We start from the raw sequence: 8,165 nt of genomic DNA, 5'->3' as shown, positions 1-8,165 counted from the left end.
GAGATGGAGTCTCATTCTGTTGCCTAGGCTGGAGTGCAGTGGAGCAATCTTGGCTCACTGCAACCTCCGCTTCCTGGATTCAAGCGATTCTCCTGCTTCAGCCTCCCAAGTAGCTGGGACTACAGGCATGTGCCACCACACCCAGTTATTTTTTTGTATTTTTAGTAGAGACAGGGTTTTGCCATGTTGGCCAGGCTGGTCTCAAACTTCTGACCTCCGATGATCCACCCGCCTTGGCCTCCCAAAGTGCTGGGATTACAGGCATGAGCCACCCTGCGCCTGGTCCCATTGGATTTTGAAACAGGTATTAGCCTAACAAAGATCTTTCACCCAGAGGCAAATGCCTTGAAAAATTCCAGTTTATATTTGGGAAATGTCCCCAGTGGGAATATTTGAAAGCATAAAAGCACACCTCCAAGTCAGTGCTGCCGCTACTTCCTTCTGTGATGTTTCTGAGAAGTTCCAGCAGAAGGCCAACTCCAACTGGTGTCTAAACTCTTTCCCCATTTTGCTATTATGAGTTTTCTTAAAGTGAGGCATATCTGCAGCAACATATTTTACTTACTGGTGTCTTATTTTTTTACTACAGAAAGGTAACTAGGAAATACATGATGAGGCCATTATTGGGGGGATAAAGCCCAGGAATTTAGTCCAACTATGGTGATATTCATTGTTTGTCACTCTTCACCTCAAATATAGAGTACAAAAATACTACTGGGTGTAGTGGCTCATGCCTGAAATCCCAGCACTTTGGTGGCCGAGACAGGAGGACTGCTTGAGCCCAGGAGTTCCAGACCAACCTGGGAAACATAGTGAGACACTGTCTCTACAAAAAATTAAAATTAAAATAATTAGCCGGGCATAGAGGCTGATACCTATAGTACTAGCTACTCAGGAAGCTTAGGTGGAAGGATCACATGCCAGGAGTTTGTGGCTGCAGTAGCTATGATCATGCCACTGCACTCCAGCCTGAGCGACAGAGTCAGACCCTGTCTCTAAACAAACAAGCAAAACAAAAATACTATCACTTATAAAAGTTATCATTCCTTGCATCTTCTCCTTCCCTAAACCCACTGCAACCACTTTCAGATCATAAATAACTTAGGGGCTGACTACTACAAACCATAAAATGGGTTCAACTTCCAGCTCTGGGTGAACCTGACAAGTTATTTATCCTTTGTAAGCCTAAATGCCCTTATTTGTGAAAAGGAGTAAATAACAAGGTTTTTGTGAACAATAAAGGAGACACTGCAAGTAAAAATATTGCATGGCATACTGTAACTGCTCAATAAGTATTTGCTATTATTCTTATTACTGCCTTCACTAGTGTCCGTATCTACAGTCCTTTGTAAAATTCACCTTGTGGCCAGGCATGGTGGCTCATGCCTGTAAAACCAGCACTTTGGGAGGTCTAGGCCGGTGGATCAACTTGAGGCCAGGAGTTAGAGACCAGCCTGGTCAACATGTTGAAATCTTGTCTCTACCAAAAATACGAAAGATTAGCTGGGTGTGGTGGTTACACCTGTAATCCCAGCTACTGGGAAGGCTGAGGCACAAGAATCGCTTGAACCTAGGAGGCAGAGGTTGCAGTGAGCTGAGACTGCACCACTGCACTCCAACCTGGGCAACTGAGCAAGACTCTATCTCAAAAAAAAAGAAAAAGAAAAAGAAAAAATTCATCTTGCACTTTGCTAACACATTTGGCTTTTTCTTTTCCTTTTTTTTTTTTTTTTGAGACAGGGTCTTGCTCTGTCACACAGGCTGGAATGCAGTGGCGTGATCACACGTCACTGCAGCCTTGACCTCCCAGGTTTAAGTGATCCTCTTGCCTTAGCCTCCTGCGTAGCTGAGACCACAGGCATGCACCACCACGCTCAGCTAATTTTTCTTTTCTTTTTTTTTTTTTTGTATTTTTTGTAGAGAAGGGGTTTTGCCATGTTGCCAAGGCTGGTCTCGAACCCATGGGCTCAAGCAATCCACCCACCTCTACCTCCACCTCCCAAAGTGCTGGCATTACAGACAGGCATGAGCTGTGGCATCTGGCCATATTTGGTATTCTTTTTTTTTTTTTTTTTTTTCCTTTTTCAACTCATTGCTTGCTAACACATTGGATATTCTTAGATCATCTTTGAGTTTTGTCAGTTTCTTTTCAAAACTCTTCAGTGGATTCCCTGCATACAGGATAGTCTTATCTTCTTGCCTGGAATGTGTAGCCATTCCCTAACTGGCCTTAACAAACCTGATACCAGCTTGGTCTTTCATGATGCTCGTTAATAATAGACTACACTTCTTCCCCTTCCCCAACACACCCTGCTCTTTCAGACTCTTTGCCTTTGTTCCTGGTGTTCTGTGTGTGTGGAATGCCTTCTCTATGTACATCCATATGGGGTGCTGAAGATGCCACCTTCCCCCACAAGGCTCTGATCCCTTTAGCAGAGCAAACGCTCTCTGGACTCCTGAAATAACTTGTCGTTTTCTCCCATCTTGAAAAAGTGTTACTTAGGTTCACATTATCTCCCAACCTAAAATATAAATCCTTTAAAAACCAAGGTTCACGTTTGTTACATTTTACATACTCATGGCCCAGGGTCACACTCACAATTGGTACAAATACCCATAATGAAAGCAGAATGTGGTAACAGAAGACAGTGAAACAAAGTGCTGAGGGAGCCCAGCAGAGGAAGAGTTTATTTCATTTGCCTTCACATTTGAAGTAAATCTTTAAGGATATTAGAACTGTGTTGGGCAGAAATGATGGAAATCAGGAATCTAGGCTAAGGCAGCAACATGAATAAAGGTGGAGAGGGAAATGCACAACGGAAGAACAATTCATATGGCTAAAATTTCGGTGGCAGGTTGTTAGGACTGAAAAGGCAGATTATAGACGGCCCTGAAGGAACTCCTAATTGCATTTGGACTCAATTTTGAGGTCATGGGAAGCTAATGAGGTTTTTGAGCCGGGAAATGACAGTCAGATGTGTGTTTTAGAAAAATGACTCTATCAGCTGGGCACACAATGGAACTAGGGATGAGACCATTAGTTTGCATGTGTGTGTCCCTCCAAAATTCATGTTAGAACTTAAACCCCAAGGTGATGGTATTAAGAGCTAGGGCTTTTGGGGAAGTGATTAAGTCATAAAGACTCCACCTTCATGAGTAGGACTAATGCCCCTATAAGAGAGGCATCAGAGAGCCGCTTGGCCCTTCCAGCTCTTCACCCACGTGAGGATACAGCATTTATGCCCTTTCACTCGTCTGCCTTCTGCCACGTGAGGATGCTGCAGCAAGGTGCCATCCTGGAAGCAGAGACCAAGCCCTCTCCAGACACCAAATATGCCAGTGCCTTGATCTTCAACTTCCCAGCCTCCAGAGCTGAGAGAAATAAATTTCTGTTGTTTACCAATTACCCAGCCTGTGGTATTTTGTTACAGTATCAGGAATGGACTAAGGCAAAGACCAATGGAGACTTTCGCAATAGTTAGGAAGACAGTAATGGTATCTTGAACTACAGTGGTGGCAGTGAGAATGTGAAGAGGCAAGATGTGAAAGGAGACAGAGTGGAAAGAGAACTTCAACAGGGTGATGGAGAAGAAGCAGGTGTTCTCAACCTGGAGTCTATGGAGAGAACTTAGGGGGGTCCATAAACTTGCACAGAAAAATAGAACATCTTTATTTTCATTAACCTGTAAGTTAAATGTAGCATGTCTTCAATTACGAATACAGGCAACACACCAATGGCACCGGACTTCATCAGATTGGCAAAGGGATCCATGGCATAAAAAAGAACTTCTTCACTCTAAGGGCCTAAAAGTCTGGTAATGTCTTTACCAGAAACAAAGATTACAATTAAATACAAAAATTTTAAAACACTAAAAACAAAAACAAAACACAACAATGTGTGGGGACAGAGGGAAGGAAGAGTAGTAAAAACAGAAAAAGTTCTGTTTGACTTTAGATGTGCTGAGTTTCAGGTGTCAGCCCACCCTTATTTCATAAGAGGACATCCGATTTCTTATGCCCAGTCGCCTTCAGCAGGGAACCTGAATCATCTCCATATAGTAGGAATCTGCATTTCCCATTCTGTTCCTCCTCCCATCTCTCCGCATTGAAAAGAGTCCAGGGGTGACCAACTGTCCTGGTTTGCCTGGGACAGAGGGGTTTTCCAGGACACATTCAATGCTAAAACCAGGAAAATCCAAGACAAACTATGATGAGCTCATCATCCTAAGAGGCCCTCAAATCTGGCACTGTATGCTAATAAGGCTATAATAATACTATCTACATTACAAAACTATGCTATTTAAGGTTTCTTTTAGATCTGAGTTTGTCCATCTGTTCTCATGAGATGGAAAATCCTGAAGGAAAATCTTCCTTTCATAAGGTCAGACTCAACAAATCCATTAGTAACTGCATATCATTATGTCAATAGTCCCACAATTTATACAGTTCTGGCACATCCACCTATCATGCAATCCTCACAAGAACTCCATGAGGTAGATTTGATACTCTTCCTATCACAGAAACCGAGGCTCTGCAAGATTTATTACTTTGCTTTACCTCACCCAGCAAGCAAAGTGGCCGGCTCCTAGCACTGCAGCTGTCAAAGAACACTGAGACACTGTGTGTTCTACAGAGACAAGAGTGGCTGTTGCTACACGGAGATTATGCAGAGTTGCAATTTCTTTCTATTGCCATGTCCAGGAACTCAGTGCTCTGCCACTGCACTGATTCACAATAATATGAAGTGTTAGTTTTAAGCACAAGGTACCCTAAGGTAAGGTGTCGGCTGACCTAAGGGAAAAGGCATAAAAGCCAAAAAATAAATGTCCCAAACCAGTAAGATTAAGCAAGAACAGCAATAATTTGCAAATGAAAATGTATGGCAAATGGTACAAAAACTATGCTCCCAGATGCAGCTCTAATTAGAAAATCTACACACGGTAGTAAGTGTACCTGTATTAGTCAATACAGAAAATCAACATGCCCGTGTGTGCCTGCGTTGATCGATCCAGGAATCTTAGCCGGGGATGGAACGGTGAAAGCCAGGATAGATAAACCAGGGTAGTAACGTACTACTAATGCTCCATACACTTAAGGGAATGGCCCTGCCAGGTTTATTGGCCCTGCAATTCACCAGCTACCTCTTCCTGTCGCCATGGCAACACCCACACCCAACAGCTCCAGAATTCACCTTTGGATGTCCACAATCCACCGAATTTGCACCTACGCAGTTCAAATAAACCAACAAAAGACATCCCCACCCGCTAAACTGAGACAATCACTACCTTTTCCATTTCCCCGATTTCTAACTCATCCAGGGAACATGTCTTTAATTTTTCACCCATATCCACTGAAGGGAGGGTGAGTCCTAAACAACGACCACTTTTGATAACAGTGAGAGGGTTTTTTTTCTTTCCTCCCCCTCCCCCCGCTTTTATTGCGGGGTTGGACATTAGAGACAAACGAAAACCGGATGCACACACAAACATTTGCCTAAAAAAGGCAAGTTAGTTGATATGATCAAAATAATTTTCAGCCAACGTCTCGTGGCACGTCTGTCAGGCAAGCTGAGTTTTACCCCCGCAGGCGACCGCCTCTGGAGCTGAGAAATAGTTTCCAGCGCGGCAGTTTGATTTACAGCTCTCAAAAACAAAAACGCATTCCGTGCCGGCGGGACCGCGCACAGCGTGAGCAACAACCATGACGTATTCGAGAGAGTTTTCCAGAACGGCTCTCTGGCTCGAGCAAGATGCCCAGGCAGCAAATCTCATTTCTGCTGGGAGAAAGGGAATCAAATCGCACCCCACTGCGCCAGCCCAGAGAACGCAAACCAATCAGTTTTATTTAAACGGTAGTTAAACCCTTCCTCAGACCCTGAGCTCTGCCCCGAGCCCCGAGACCTCGCTTTCTACCCCCACCACATCCCTAAGACCTGGGAAAAACAAAACGACTCGCCGTAGAGGAAAAGGAAACCCCAAACAAAACTCGGTGGCAAAGCCTTTTTCTACTGGCCAAAGAGAGCCGCGAAGACCCCTTGCGTCCGGGGCCGTCCGCGCTGCCACTAGTAAAGATGGCGGCCATAGGCGGAGCCGCTCCCTACGAAGGCCGCGGGCTGCCCCACCGGCCACGACCATTCACGCGGAGGCCTCCACGCCCGACGCGGCTTGACGCATTGCAGGTACAGCGCGGCCAATCAGGCGGCGCGGCTCTTTTCGGCCAACCACTGCAGGGTCGCGCCGGCCTATCAGAGCGTCCTTGTCAAACAGAACGAGGAAAGAAGCCTCAGCAGCGCCAACTAAGCAACCGGTTACAGAGCTCGTTCCGGTGAGTGTGTGACGACACCACCGTGTGCTCCTCCGCTGGGAGATATAGTGCCCTCGCCCGAGCCTCGCCCCGCCCGCGAGCGCTCCAAAGGCTTGGGCGTGGGGCTAGCTCCTCCCCTCCGCTTGACGGGCGGTGGTTCCCCCGAGACAGAAACTTGCCTGAAAAATAATACCAAATTCCCGTGCTGCGGCCCGTGGCCCTCCATGGGGCGACGTGAACTAGCGTCGCCTGCCCCCTTGCTCTTTGCCGTTCGTCCTTCGCGTTTTGTGAAAACAGTTGGCGCCGCAGAAATGAGATAAACGCCCTGAGCTCGAAACCCGCACTCGAACTGTCACCGAGCCGACCCTTCCTGTTTTGGAGCCCAGGGCCCGGCCACCCGAGAAGCACCCTCGTGGGCACTTTGTTTCTAGAAGGGCCCGTTTCCATTTCCTTCCTAAGGTTTCCTTATCTCCTGCGGCGGGAGGGGTCCGCTGGGCTCGGGTTTTCAGCTGCGTCCGAGCTGCAGAGGGCTGCGGAGTGAACGTGGCCAGGAGCCCGCAGCGCCCGGGATCCGGGCAGAGGCCTGAGAGCCGCTGCTTGGCCCTCGCTGGCAGGGTAGACCGAGGGGAGGGTTCTGGCCTCCTCCCCCTTAAGCCCCTTATTGCTTCTGTGGGGAAGGGCCTCTTAGGCAGAGGCGAAGGTCCCGGGAGATGACCTCTCCCATGGGCCACATCTGCTGCATTGTCTGTGTCGTGCCAGAAGGTACCTCTCAGCCCTCAGTGCAGTGAAAAATCTGACACCCAAGAAGGTCGATTGACACGCCTAACGTCACATAGCAATTTAGTAGCACAGCACAGAATAGAAGCTACCCAGGCTGGCTGTCTCCCAGGCCTGTGTTTCTCTACCACAGTAACACTGCATCTTCCAGAGCTGAAGCTGTAGTTATGAGATGGCTCAAGCATTTGGGGGAACTGGAAGGCAGACCTGGGAATGAAGAGAATCGTTTTCTCTGAGCAGAATTTTCAGTCAGTGACCTACAGAAAAAGTAGAGAAGAAACATTACTTGGTTATTGTCACTGTTCCAAGAAGCTAGCTAAGAAAATTAAATCGTGTGGATTTCTTAAAACTGCAGTTTCGTGTAACCTCCAAACATCTATCTGTGACTTTGGCACAAGGTGGCTTGGATGTCTGATCTTTGTGATTGAACTATGTTCACATCCTGTTTCTAAGACTGTGTTACTAATGGTTTTTCCTGAGGTTTTACAACCAGTGGTGGTGTCTGCGCTGTAGTCAAGTGAAGGTTCTTTGATCTAAGGCTATACTTGTCAGTTGCTGTTTATTGCTTCTTAAACTTTTACTCAAAGTCTTCTTCAAAAAGGAGAAAAGCTGTGGTTTTCTTTCTGTAGGCGGTTAGTAGTCATCCCCAAAGATGTTTGCCAAGTGAGCAAATATATTGGAACTTCCAAATGAGCATTTCACTGTAAAAATACCTGCCCCCAAAACAATACGTCATGTTTCTTTTGCAATTTATATGGTATAGGAAACATGTACTGTGACTTCTTTGTAGCAAACCAGATCCTGATGTGAAAAAAGAGATCTAACTGTGCCAATAACAAATTGAGAATTCTTGAGTAAGTTCCTTTCCTGTGTTCTTGGGACCTCAGTTTTTCTTTCTTTTCTTTTCTTTTTTTTTTGTTTGAGACGGAGGCTCGCTCTGTCGCCAGGCTGGACTGCAGTGGCATGATCTCGGCTCACTGCAACCTCTGCCTCCCAGGTTCAAGCGATTCTCCTGCCTCAGCCTCCCCAGTAGGTGGGATTACAGGCATGTTTCACCACCTTGGTCAGGCTGGTCTTGAACTCCT

Source organism: Papio anubis, chromosome 7 (genome assembly GCF_008728515.1).
Source record: "Papio anubis isolate 15944 chromosome 7, Panubis1.0, whole genome shotgun sequence".
Classification (NCBI taxonomy): Eukaryota; Metazoa; Chordata; class Mammalia; order Primates; family Cercopithecidae; genus Papio; species Papio anubis.
Note: the sequence above shows the minus strand (reverse complement) of the source record.